Source organism: Lissotriton helveticus, chromosome 2_1 (assembly GCF_964261635.1).
Source record: "Lissotriton helveticus chromosome 2_1, aLisHel1.1, whole genome shotgun sequence".
NCBI lineage: Eukaryota > Metazoa > Chordata > Amphibia > Caudata > Salamandridae > Lissotriton > Lissotriton helveticus.
In genome coordinates this window covers 358,762,860-358,777,348 of record NC_136059.1, presented here as the reverse complement: position 1 = coordinate 358,777,348, position 14,489 = coordinate 358,762,860, and the positions used below count along the sequence as shown (strand labels likewise).

General features: G+C 47.0%; 1 protein-coding gene across 4 annotated transcripts in view; it reads left to right on the top strand.

Annotated features, from left to right (window-relative positions):
• Positions 1-14,489, top strand: part of CPLANE1 (ciliogenesis and planar polarity effector complex subunit 1) — a 2,766,109-nt gene that overhangs the window by 955,816 nt on the left and 1,795,804 nt on the right. The window lies entirely within an intron of this gene.

Here is a 14,489-nt window from a genome sequence, read left to right as displayed (position 1 = left end):
GCCTCATGGGAACAGTCCAGTCCGAACTACCAAGCCATGTCTTTCCCAGACCGGAATCAAGCATCCAAGGACCGGTTTCTGGCTATCAGCCTTCATTCAGCCTGGATAGCTTGACTCCAGTGGTGTGGAGAGCCTGGGACTCACGTCTGAGCATACCCAGCCCACTCGGGGTGAAAATTGCAAAAAACACAGTTGATGGACAGAATGTAGAACAATGTCATACATTCACCCCAGTACAAGGATCTGGGCCTAAATCCATCGTTTTTTTGCACTCCACACCACCCTGGGTTAGACACTGGCTATATGCAAATCAGCTCTGACCCTGTGCCTCATGGGAACAGTCCAGTCCGAACTACCAAGCCATGTCTTTCCCAGACCGGAATCAAGCATCCAAGGACCGGTTTCTGGCTATCAGCCTTCATTCAGCCTGGATAGCTTGACTCCAGTGGTGTGGAGAGCCTGGGACTCACGTCTGAGCATACCCAGCCCACTCGGGGTGAAAATTGCAAAAAACACAGTTGATGGACAGAATGTAGAACAATGTCATACATTCACCCCAGTACAAGGATCTGGGCCTAAATCCATCGTTTTTTTGCAAGGGTAGTACGGACTGGACTGTTCCCATGCGGCACAGGGTCAGAGCTGATTTGCATATAGCCAGTGTCTAACCCAGGGTGGTGTGGAGTGCAAAAAAACAATGGATTTAGACCCAGATCCTTGAATGCCAATCCATTTCTTTACTCTTAAGAAAAAACATGAAAATTCTCCAAGACTCCCAAATCTTTGCAGATTTTTTAGGCATCCGGTCTCATCATACTCAGATCTCCACTGCCATAGACCAAACCATATTTGAACACCATTGGTTCAATTTAATTACCACAGTGCCCCATAGATTTGTTATACTTCTCGCCACTATTGGACTCTTGGCATCTTATAAGTCCTATTTATGAATGACTCTCGGACGTATAGGCCGTTTCCAGGACTTTATTTCAAGGTCTTCAGTGCCATCACAAAGGACTACATTCTTTCCTTTTCTCCTTTTCCACTATACTCCACATTCCTATTAGAACATTCCTATTCTGGAACTGATCTCTCGAGTTAGTTCTCTCACATTGCTTCAGTCTAAAACAACTGAGCATCTGAGAACGGTAGGTATCGCGGAACGTTTTCAGTTTCGTGGTCTCCGATGCTCTCTCTTACTCAGGCATCATAGGGCAAGGGCAGAGCCACTCTCTTACAGTGAGAGGCATGCACCTAGTTCTTCCAACCTTCAACTCTCACCGCTGTTCTCGTGGCGATGAAGATCAAGTAGGGGCCCTTCCATCTTGGCTCGAAGCCGTCCTTTCTTTGAAAACTTCAAATCAGTGTATAATCTCCAGGCTGAATTGTGTGCCCAGGCCCCTCAGGTACTGGAGGTAGCGTCTTGTGAATCTGTTGGTGGATAGAACGTAAGCTTTTAGTAAGTTCAAACAAATAGTTGACCAACAAAGGGTACTCAATATGCGAAAATCTCTTTGGTCTAGGGACACCCCACACGTTTGCTGGATGACCGAAAATAACCTCATAGGGAGATAATCCAGTCCAAGAAAGGGCAGTCATTCTAGTGGACAACAAAGCAAGGGTAATGCATCTGACCATTGCAACCCAGTACTCTCTTTCACCTTTGCCAATTTTAACTTGGGAGTACCATTGTACTTCTCAACTAAACCTGACTGACGGTGATTAGCTGCATGAAACGTTTGCTGAATATGCAACCCATTGCATATCAGCTGGATCAGTTTGGTGTTGAAGTGACTTCCATTGTCACTCCAGATCAAGCGGGGCAAACATTAGCGGGGGGAAAATTGCCTTAATAAGGGCGTTTGCTGTTGCCATGGCGGTGTTTTCTTTTGTGGGGTAAGCCTCAATCCTCTTGATAAAAGCACAAACTACCACTAGTACATATTTCAAATTGTTAACCTGTGGCAAATCTATATAGTGAATTTGGAGTACCTCAAAAGGGAAAGAGGGAGGTGCAAAATTACCAGAAGGTGTAGGGGTACCCTTCCCAGGGTTGTGTCTAAGACAGATCATACAGTATTTCCCCAAGTGAGTGGCAACCTTATGTGACGGCCCGCACGTACGGTGACGGTGAGCGTCCTGGTGCAGTCTTGGCCTCACTCCTGAAGAAACGCAGGGAGGCAACGGTGGTGGCAGAGATTAGCAGTGCAGAGGGGGAAGCCCTAACTGATGAGACAGAGATCGCAGAATGGTTTAGACAGTACTACTCAACACTATATAGCTCACAGAGTGCGGGCACTGAGGCGGAAATTTTAGATTTGACGCATATCAAACTACTCTGGCTAACAAACGAACACTGTGGCAGTACCTTATGCGACCACTGGAGCTAGAGGTTCTCCTTTTCATTCTTCCCTTCGCCTTCCAGATCAACCTTCTCTTTTCAAGTCTCCTATTGTAAATCGTTTACTTAAGGGCATTGCTCACATGTTTCCTCCTATTCCTTTCGTAATGCCCCAGTGGGGACTTGAATCTTGTTCTGACCTACCTTATGTGCGCTTCTTTCCAGCCGCTACATAACTGTCCTTTCAGACTTTTTACAGTCAAAACGGCCTTTTTGGTTGCCATCACCTCTGCTCGCAGGGTGAGTGAGCTTCAGGCTCTTTCTTCCAAACCTCCTTTCCAGGATGTTCAGCCGAACAAGGTTGTCCATTGAACTCGACCTTCTTTTCTTCCCAAAGTGGTTACCTCTTTCCACATAGGACAGACCATCACTTTGGCCCACCTTCTTCCCACCCCCGCATCTTTCTAAAGAAGAGGAGAGGCTCCACCGTCTGGATCCAAAATGTGCACTTTCATTCTATCTCGATCGCACAAAACAATCCTGGGTGCATGATCAGCTATTTGTTGGCTATCTGGGTGCCAAGAAAGGTCGGGCCGTGGAAAAGCGGACCATCTCTCGATGGGTCTTTCTTTGCATCAAAATTTGTTATTCCTTAGCGAAAAAGGAACCTCCAGTAGAGCTGCGCGCCCATTCCATCATGGCGACGGCAGACACTACTGCTTTAGGAAGTGGAGTCCCCTTCATGACATCTGCCAGGCAGCCACGTTGGCTTCATTGCACACGTTCACGAAATATTACTGCCTGGACAGCCAAGTCCGCAGAGATGGCTTCTTTGACCGTTCAGTTCTCCAGGACTATCTGATGTGAACTTAGTTTGCAGACCCACCTCCGGGGTTGGTATGGCTGGGGTATCTATTCTAAGATAAGAAATCCATAACTAATAGTCTCTTTCAGATTATCAAATTACTTATGTTCGGTAACGATATATATGTAAGAGACATATATTAGTTACGGAATCCTTACTGCCAGTGGCGGGTGATGACATTTGAAAGTGGTGCGGCGTAACATTTCCTGATGAGGGCACAATGGCGAGTGAGGCTGTCCGTTATACGGAGGGATTTGGTGGGGTTGTCCCCCGAAGAAAATTTTGGAAAAGAGATGGAAATCGGTGCATTTTCAAGCAAATTTGAAAAAGAAAGAAGCTTAAGGCAAAAGTGTAGTTATGACATCAATAAAGAGTTTATATATGATAATGATGTAGGTAGCTGCTTATTTAGTAGTACCACACTTCGCCTCCCTGGTTATTGACACAACCTCGTGTCCTACCATGCCCCAAGATCGAAGACATAAAGCATGGCATATCATATAGAGTAAAAATGATCATTTGATGGATCGAGGCGGAGTATTCAGTACCCATGTAAGGAGCCGTTTTTTTATTAGTGCACTCATCAGTCACCAAGCCCAATTTAGCACTCCTGTCCCAGGACAGTTTGGTTCAAGGATTGTGTTGAAATTAGCTTGCAGCTCTCGAATTTCTCATGAAAAGGTGGGGAGGCTTGGTATTTTTAAAATCAGGGTAGAGCGCCTCACCTGTAAGAAGCACAAATGAGGCTTTTTGGTCATGGGTGGTAAATTAAAGTGCAGTGGTTAGAGAGACAGACATCAACCCCTTCACATTGCCACCCTGTATAGTCATAGACAAACCGTGGTTTACACAGGGTGAGGCATGGATGTCGTAGTCTGCACTTTGCTTACGACCATGCACTTGACTGAGAGGAGGACCATAGAGGGGGCTCAGGATTGGTGGCATGAACAGAGGGCAGGAACACTGGCTGTGGCTGATATCCCTGTTGTAGAACTGACACGCTGTGTTACCTTCAGCACATGTTGTGTGGCCGTTTTTCTCATTTACAGTATTGGCTGTGAAATCACAGTGCACTGCACACACAACTTGTGCTTTGCTTTTCTGGCGCAGCTTTGCTGGCTGCCTCACTCCCGATCTGCGTGGGTTATGTTAATGACAGTGGGAAGCCTCGCTGGATGAAGAGGCCTTTGCTCAATGTCAGCAAGGAAGGCAGACGTTCAGCCATGAAGCAAATACTGCGGCTTCCTGAAGAGAAAGATTCTTTAAAAACTTGAAACAATAGCTATCTTCACACGTGGAAAATGCAAAATGCAAAATGCAACCTACGGCACTATGACTCGATAATTCATTTTTAAAACGGGAATAGCAGCAATGGATAAAAATAAACACAGTATTTGGAGAAAAAAAACGATATCAATAGTCAGTCAGTCAGTCAGTCAAAAATTCTTTATTTCGATTAATTAAAATCATAAAAGACAATACAAGGAACATGAACCTCCACGCATTAAAAAATATAAAAGAATAAAATGAGCATTCAATTATTACAATTTATATGTACACTATCTGAAATTCATTAAATAAATATAAAGTGCATCATTGGGTATTTCCAGATAAAACCATGATCCCCTTTTGAACCCACTGAAAAATTACATTTAAAGGAGTCTTCTTTTGTTTACCCGGGCCGCGGCCGCCAGAAAACTGGCCACGCTATAAATGACCTGGACAGAACTAAGCATTTGTAAATATATGAGAGCGGGCCTTACTTGTACAAATCACACCTTGCGCAAGATAGGATTGAATTTTTTTTTAAGCGCGTCTGAATAATGCTCACAGAACATTACCAAATGAAGTGTGTCCTGTATGGAAAAATTATCACAAGAACATGGCACTGCATATTCGGGTTCCCCCATTTAGGAAATGTACCCAACGTAAGGTAAATAAGATTGAACCGAAATCTAACCAATAAAAAGCGGTGGAAGGGCTTGGTGACACACTTCAGATACGGTTCAATAAATGGGGAAATTGATAGACCATAAATGCTTCTCACCACTGGTTTTCTCATCTCCTGCTCCTCCCTTTCCGCCTCCAACAGATTACGAAAGGTGTGTTTAATCCACCCTATGTCCTCCTTCATAATGCCCTGTGGCGATGAAAACAGTTCTGGCCGACCCAGCCTGGCGCATGCCGCTCTAACATACGCCAACCATGGGACCCTATCTGCCTTCTCAAGGGCTACACAATCTTTCAAAATCAGGTAGTTAAGTGTAATCTCTTCGTTCAACCAGGTTTTTGCCCAACAAATCAACGGAGCCATTTTTAGGTGATCCGTAACATAACCCAGGCCTACTTCAGAGTGTATTGAGAATGTAGGTGACGATTGCGGTAGTGACAGGAGAGATCTAAGAAACCTGTTTTCAGCAATTTGTATTTTGTTTGGAGCTACATAGCCCCAAATAGCCGCACCATAAGAAGCAATCGCCAAGCACTTGGATTTATAGATCTTTAGCATGACCTCCATGGGTCTAGCTCCCAATCTCTTAGAGAAATTCAGGAGAGCCGTTGTAGATCTTACTACTACATTGCTCTTTAGCTTCATCTGGGGACCCCAATTACCCTTCTCATCAACGAGGACTCCCATGTAAGAGAAGAAAGGCACCCTCGTCAGTTCCTTGCCATTGCACCTAAAGGTTTTAACCTTTGTGTTCTTACTCCGTGCGCCGGCCACCATTACATGGGATTTTGAGATGTTAACTTTCAAATCCAGGGCCTCCATGAAGCTGCCAAAGTGGTCCAACAGCCTCTGTAAGCCCAGGCCCGTGCGCGCAAGTAGAACCGCATCATCCGCGTACAGGAGGACCGGGATACCCAATCCCCCTATACGCGGAGTGTCCAGTGTAGCCAAGCCCAGCGATTTTTCAAGGGCATTAATGTAGATCGTAAAAAGAAGAGGGGCCAGTATGCGGCCTTGTCTGACCCCCCTTCTGGAGCTAAATTGCCCAGTGTACAGGCCTTCCCTCGTGACCCTAACAGAAGCAGAGAGGTCCTGGTGAAGATCACTTTAAAAATTAACCAAAGATGCATCTAAACCAATCTCAAGCAAAATAAACCATAATTTTGAACGGTTAACTAAATCAAATGCCGAAGATAGGTACATGAAACACAAATATAAAAATCCCTCCCTGGCGACTGCGTATTTGCTTATGAGGAGGTGTAGATTTAAACATTGGTCCATGGTGCCCATATGTTCTCTAAAACCGTACTGAAGGTTAGAGAGCACCCCCCTGTCCGTAAGCCAATCCCCCACTCTCTGGAGAATGACTCTGCCCAAGATTTTAACAGCAGAGTCTAGCAATGAGATCGGCCTATTACAGAAGGGGTCCCCTCTATTCCTCTTCTTAAAAATAGGGACTATCACAGAAGAGGACCAGGAGGATGGAAAACAAGCTGTTGATGCCGCATTGAACACATTGGTCAAAATCTTTGCCCAAAACTGTGGATACATGATATACAAATCTGCGGGTACCCCGTCCGGTCCTGGAGCCATATGTCTAGTTGTCTCTCTGTGCTGTAGCTGTGCGGGCGCGTGATGATCCCCTCTGATCTATGTCATAAATGCTCTTAAAATGTTGGAGCCAGCTATCATCAGGGATCATGCAATCCGTATCTAGGTTCTCCTGTTCCGAGAAGAACGGCTGATTTATAATGGCCCAGAATTTCCTGCTGTCCCTTATCACGTCAGCGGATTGTAGATTTTCCCAAGCCTCCTCCTTAATGTGGCGTTTGCGTGAGCCAATGGCGGTTTGATACTCCTTACGGAGGTGGGCTATTAGGGCTCTGTTCCTCGGCCTGTTTTTAAGTGCCTTGAGTGAGGCGCCATGAGCCTTTGAACAGTTATTATCAAACCATTTAAAGGCCCTCCTCGATTGTGTACTAACGCCAACCTCTAGATCTTTGGCAATCTGCTTGCACACCGCTACATAAGCTTCCACAACGTGGGCTCCTCCCCCATTTTTTACTACAAATTTAAACCCAACATGGGGTAGCACCCGCAACATTATAGAAGAACAAAGGAAACAAGGAGCGTAAAAGACTTGTCCACACTAATGGAGCAAAAATCTGGGATCACGGAAGAAACAAGTTTATTGTGAAATGGATACTGGAAAGCATTATTTTACCTGGGAACATTGTGGTAGCAACACATACGAGTGTTTTTTAGTGACGAAAACATCGAGTTTTTGTAATCACAAGAGAGTGGTGCGTTATGGGAAATGCAGTCCTGAATAGAATTGTAGGCACTAATTAAATCGCCTCACGGCAGAAAAGCAATTAGAACCTCGATTAGAAGGAGGGGCTCCGAGAGGGAGGTATTTAAATAAGGGTGGTTACCTAGGTCACTTAATGAAACGAATTGGGCTGACGGAGTGGTGAGAACGCTCGAAACAGGTATGTGAATGCATCTGATTTAGCTAGTGAGATGACTGGAGGATGTACGAGTGGAAGGTTGCGGGACACTGTTGGGCGAGAAAGATGAGAGTACTGCTAGTTTGAGAGTGCGAGCAGTGTGAATGGGAGTAGGAATATTTTTCAGGAGAGGAGCAGGGGTTAAAGTGATAATCGGATGTATGAGAATGAAAGTAACGGGAGTGAAAGGTTAATGATACACGTGTTCACACAAAGTGTTTTTACGCGGGGAGTGCAGAGGGAATCAAGTATGAAAGGTTTTGTGTCAATACGGCATAACCTGTTGGGTCGTAAGTATCATACCAGCAGGACAGCAGCGATTCAGACCTAGAGGGAAATTATATTTAGATGAAAGGGTTTTTGATTTAGTTGGCGTCTACTTATTTTGATAAATAATTAGATTGAATTACTTTCTGAGACTGTCTTGTAAGCAGCATTTTTATAACGTAATGAAAGCAAGTTAAGCCACTAACGTGACATTAAGCACCAAGTGTTGTTAATGTACAATGATGTTACAAATTTAACATTGTAAAGACGTTAATGAAAGTGTTTTTGTATTGATTCCAGCGTACCCTGATGAAGAGCACTTGATGCTCGAAATGCATTGGTTTTCTTAATAAACGCTGTTTTGGAGGAACCCCTGCATCTGTCGTGTTTGTGCAAGAGGTCTGGATGGGCACAGCATTCACACTAGAAATTTGAAAATGGCATAAATATCCCGAGTGTGGATTGAAGTTAAGGAGGGAAAATTTTGGAAAATGTTGATAAATGGATGAACTAAGGATGATGATAAACATTGGTTAAATGAAGTTGAAGAAAACATTTGCCAGATGGCGACAAGCAACTGTGCGGCCGGTTCGGGCAAAGTTGCCCCCTTTATTTGCTCCTGCAGCAGTGCCATCCAAGCAGATAGCCAAGTTGGCCTCGGTTTTAGTTGCCAGGTCCTCAAAAAAAGCTTCTGGGACGACCCTATTCAATTTAATCCGTCTCCCCTGATCAGTGGTCGATAGGTACCTAGGGCCCCGCGCCCCCCCCTTTGTTGAATCATTTTGCTCCCTAAAGACATCAAGATCAACCTCCAGCAAAACCGGGTTGTGGTCGCTGAAAGTTGAAGTCACTACTCTATAGGCTATTGATTTAGCCAGAACAACAGGGGATAGGAAGATATAATCGATAACGGAGTTTGCACCTCGCCCTATAAAGGTAGGGGCTCTCTCCTCTCCCTCACCAATACCTGGTTCAAATAAATTCATGTTGGAGAGGAGGGCCTCTCCCTCTTTACTGTGCTCGAAATGGGGAACCCCCTCGCCGGTTGACTCTCCATGCTCGTCACTATAACAGTCCCACGAACCAGGGTGTATATTAAAATCTCCCAGAAGTACCACCTCTGGGGCAGAAGACTGCTCCTGATTGTAGGCTGACAAAAAAGGTCCTAGGCACTAAGGTGCTCGTTTTGAAATGCGCCATCCCTAGAGTTATAAAAGTTAATTAGTAAAAATGTGTGCTGATCAGAGACAGTCTTTTGGCATGTGAAGCCAGCTGTTTTACCACAATATAACCCCTTGAATACCAGATGAAAGGACACCACACAGGTTGTTATGAAAATAAACAGTATATTTATTAATAACAACACCTCTGAACTATGAGGTCAGAGGGCTAAGCACATGACAATCTCTTACGAAAAATACTACAAGTTGCACGAAATTACAATGGTGCCCTAGGGGCACGACAAACCATATACTAAGTAAGTGGAATGTGAAAGTCGATAAAAGGAATGGAGCTGTCCAGAGGCTGTATGATCGATGGGACCACGCTACACTAACTTCAGGTAGGTAATAGGAGGCCCACGGAACGCGTGTGCAGAGTGTGAACTCACACGCGAGATGCGTAACAACGTCTATGGACAGTACAGTTCAAGTTAAAGGTAAGTACGGACAATCCTGACTAGGTAGGACAACAACGACTGTGGAATTGGACACTAGGACAGTTAGACTACCCTTGAGCACCGAAATGCTCTCGTTACCTCACCCACGGGCTGCGGGTGCATAGGTGCCAAAGTGTGTCGGGTTCTCGCGTTGAAGTCAATGGAGCCTGAAAGAAAAGATGCTGCAGGCGACCAGGAGGAAGATGTCCGGTGTGATCCAAGGGTGGATCGGTGAAGAAGAGGACCTGAAAGCAGAGGGAACAGTGTTCAAAGTCACTAGCCAGTGACCGGTGTGGAACCAGGAAGGAACCAGGTGCTGTCGTCGCGATCAGGTGAAGAGTGGACGCTTGACTCTGCAGCCACGTGGACCAGGAGGCGTCTTCAACAACCAGGATGGAGGCACGAGCTGTCCCACGCAGGCTCTCGCTGTCGGCGGTGTCGGATCCGGGATTGGAGTCAACAGGCCTTGGCAAAGGCAACCCACGCGGTGAAGGGAAAAGACGTCTGGTGCGGACTAGGAGAGTCCGGGGTGCCCCTCTTTTGGAAGGGAGCATGGGCCAGTCTGGAGCAACCAGACCAGCAGCAAAGATTCAAAGGTTCGTCGTCTAGGAGGCCACTAGCCAGCCGGCAAGTGACCAGACAACGCGTCGAGCAGCAAACAAGCAGAAGGGCCCCACGCAGATCTCGTGGATGCTGGAGGGCTGATCTTCGGTGCAGGGGCTGCTCGGGGCTGGGGCTTCTCAGTCCCCAAAGCACTTGGTCGAGTTTACCTCGGGAGTCGTGCTGGAAGCGAAGTGCAGTTTCTTCCAAGATGGCCGGTCCCACGTGTCTCGTCGCACCCACGGATCTCAGCTGTGCTGCAGATGTAGGTTGAGGTCGGAGAGGTCTGGGAATCCGGGTCTCGTCGGGCTCTGAAGTCTGGATCCTCGAGGGAAGACGACAAAGGGAAGCCGCTGGACGCTTGATGGTGCCTACAGTTGCAGGGTGGACACTCCTTGCCCACAAGGGAGATTCTTCAGTCTTCTGTGGAGCAGAACGTCGAAGGCCATAGTTTCTTCTTGTTGAATAGTTCAGGATAATCTAATTTGGAATGGGACCAGCTCCTACCTTTATTCTCCTAAAGGGGGCTGCACTACTGACTAGGTCCCTCTCCTGGGTGGGACCAGGAAGGGGGGTGGTTACACCCCCTATCCTTTGTCCGGTTTCCCGCCAGAGCTGGGGCTGGGATGCCCCAGCAACTGGTTTGAACCGGTGTATGCACAGGGCACCTTGTGTGCCCCAGGCATGTCTCATTCCTTTCAGGCCTATCCTCCCCAATACACAAAATCCTGTCTGGGGTGGTGCTAGCACCTCCCAAGGCAGGAAACCCTCTGTCCAAGCCATCCTCGCTGGAAAGACTCCCAGCAGCAGGAGGCCAGACTTGTGTCTGTGGTGGCAGCATCCATTTTGTGATGCTGAGGCTCGAGTTAACTTTAACCGGGGTTCACAGTTACATACATGTCGTGTCCCTCTAGAAGGGTGGAATGCTACCCCCTTCGCCAGAATTGGCGAGGGGGTAGTATTCCAAATCGTATGACACCTTACTCGACATGTTTTGATAATGCGATACCAGAGTTAGCATTTAACCGCGAGGTTGATAATGCACAAGAGTATATGGTATAGCGTTATCATGGAACAGCTATTAGGACTTGGTTCCTCAAGCTGCAAACGGGCTCAGCTCATGCCAGAGCACCATCTCACATAATTCCAAGCACTCTGCCTTCAGGATTGATAAGGCCTTCCATAGGAGTGACTGATAGGAATATATGTGTCCATTTTAGGGTTAGATATAGGTATACTATATCTACAGCAAAGGGTGTTTACACCACCTTGCCCCAGCTGTCATGCAGCCAGTTGTGTCAGATTTAGATGGCCAGCCAGGGGTGGCATAATACATGCTTCAGCCCCTGGTAGGCCCTGAGTGCACCTATACCCTGGGTACCTAAAGTACACTGTACAGGGACTGATAAGGTGACCCAGTATCCAATTAGATATGTACCTAAGTGCCTTGAAGTGCCCGAGCTGTGGTTTCCTGCCTCAGCTCTCTCTACCCCCTCGCACCACCGGTGACACGAGTTCTACAACAATTAGGGCCGGGTTAATTAATGCAAGATATGTGGTGAAGCACGCAGCTGATATCTTTGAACTATTAGTGGACGGTCAGCTCGAGCTCCTTTTTATTACAGAAACGTGGCTTACTGACTCGTGTGCCCCAGTTGTTGAGCTCGCTGTTCCCAGAGGCTTTAAGATCGCTAGAGCGGATAGGCCCCGGGGTAGAGGGGGTGGATAAGCTGTAATTTATAAAGAAGGATGGCACTTCACCTCCGAGCAATTAGCAGTGGGTGTGGATGGTGAGATTTTTCATTTTTCTCTCATCATTAGTCCCCATTTTACCCTGGGAGGGTCACTAATCTATAGGCCCCGGGCCACACCAGTCATTTCTTTGATACTTTGGAGGAGTGCATAGTGCCACGGGCCTTGAGCTTCCCAAAATTCCTTCTGGTCGGCGACTTCAACATCCATGTAGATGTCACTGATTCCACCAAAGCTCGCCGACTGGGGGAAACCTTCGAACTAGCACAGCTTAAACAATGGGTGATCTCTCCAACCCATGAAAAAGGGCATCTTTTAGACCTAGTGTGCTCTAACTTTCCCATTAAAGACCTCAATGTAGAAAAGGTTACGTGGTCGGACCACAACTTCGTTAGATTTTCATGGGAGATGGACAACGGAGGTAGATCTGTTTCTACATTGCCCGCCGCTCACCCCCAGAAAATCAACTTGGCCGTGTTCAGCCAAGAGATCTCAAAAACCCACCTGAGGCTTACCCCTGAGATTGGTAAGTCGGTTGATGACTTTGATGGGTGGGTTTTGCGGGCGGCTAATGTGTCTACCAGGCATGCCACTGTGTCCAGATGCCGGCATACTCCTTCTCAGCCCTGGTTCTCTCCTGAGCTGAGGGAGATCAAACTGGGGTGTAAAAAGCTGGAGCGCATCTGGAGGCGCGGGTATAGCTTGGAGGCAAAGGCCGACCTGCGCTCAGCCCCAAAAAATTATTATGCCGCCATTAAAACTGCCAAAGGAAACTATTTTGCAGGGAGAATAGCCAAAGCGGAAAATAATAGCAGAGAAATTTTTTCTATAGTTAAAAGCTTTGTATCCCCAGTCGCTGAAACTACTATATTTCCGTCCTCTGAACAATGGTGTGAAGATTTGTCGGAATTTTTTATAAATAAAATAGCAAAAATTCAGCATGATTTGCTTTCCGCATTACCTGAGGTTAGTTCAGTGGATGGTTTTTCTATCTGGCCAAGTTATTGTGAAACTGAACAGTTCTTAAATTTCTCGATGGCTACAGAGGGCGATGTCTTGCTTCTCCTCCAATCTCTTAAATCGGGCTCCCCCTCTGATCCCTGCCCTGCTCGGGTACTTTCAGAGGTGGCGAGCATAGTATGCAGGGATGTTGCTGAGATAGTGAATCTTTCTCTATCCTCGACAGTGGTCCCTGTAAAATGGAAGCAGGCAAAGCTGTTGCCGCTTTTGAAGAAGCCTGGGCTGGACCCCACTGTTCCTGGGAATTATCGCCCTATATCTCTCTTGCCAGCACTGGCTAAAATATGCGAAAAAGTGGCTTTCCGTCAACTGGAGAGTTTTGTGGAGAGGTCTAATGCTTTGCATCCGGCTCAGTCCGGATTCAGGGCGGCCTTTAGCACAGAGACAGCTTTGGTGGAGATGGCGGAGTCGTTTCGGGAATGTTTGGACGGGGGCGGCAGAGCGGTCCTGATTTTATTGGACCTCTCTGCCGCGTTCGACACCGTCCCCTACGAGCTCCTCCTTGCCAGGCTATCTGCAATTGGCATTGGTGGCAAAGCCCTGGCCTGGCTGTCTTCCTTTCTATCTGACAGGACCCAACAGGTCTGGATGCCGCCCTATGCCTCAGAGCCTAAACCACTTCTTACTGGGGTGCCACAGGGATCTAACCTTAGTCCCCTACTGTTCAACATTTACATCACCCCTCTGGTGTATCTAGCGGAACAGTACGGGGCTAAGATTATAGGGTATGCTGATGAAACTCAGCTGCTCTTTACTTGGCCAGACGAACATCTGGACACCTCAAAGGTCCAGCTCTGCTTGTCTTCTGTTTTTCGGTGGCTAACCTTGGCTCAGTTAAAATGCAACGAGGAAAAATCAGAGGTCCTCTTCTATGGCTCTTTCCCCCTTAGTTTTAAAAACTCACTGTGGCCTCCGAATTTTCCCAGCCCTAAGGTGATGGGGGGCCCGTCAAAAAACCTCGGTATATGGTTCGGAGAGGATTTACGGTTTGAGGACCATATAAAGAAATTATCCGGGACATGTTTTGCTACCTTGAGAATGCTACGGCGATTCTTCCCATTGCTCCCTAGAGAAGCCAAGGAGACTGTTGCCCGGGCACTCATCCTAGCAAGGTTGGACTATGCGAATGCTCTGTTTAGTGGCATTCCGGCGTACTTGGTTTAATCGCCTGTCGGTTATCCAGAATGCCACTGTACGCCTCCTTTTTAATGTTCCAAGATGGAAAAGCGTTCGCTCTCACATGTCCAGTCTTCATTGGTTGCCTGTGCCTCAGCGCATTCTCTTTAAAGCCTTGGTGCTCTCTTTTAGAGCCACCCATGATCAGGGGCCTGCCTATTTGAAAAGAAGATTTGCCCTCTATGCTCCCACTAGAGCTCTTAGGTCGTCCTCTCTGTTCAGAATGATCCTTCCTCGCTTTAAGCGAACTAGATTAGGTGGCCAGTCTATCGCGGTAGTGGCAGCACGAGCCTGGAACGCTCTTCCCCTTCACCTGCGCTCCATCCAATGTGTTGCCCTTTTTAAAAAAA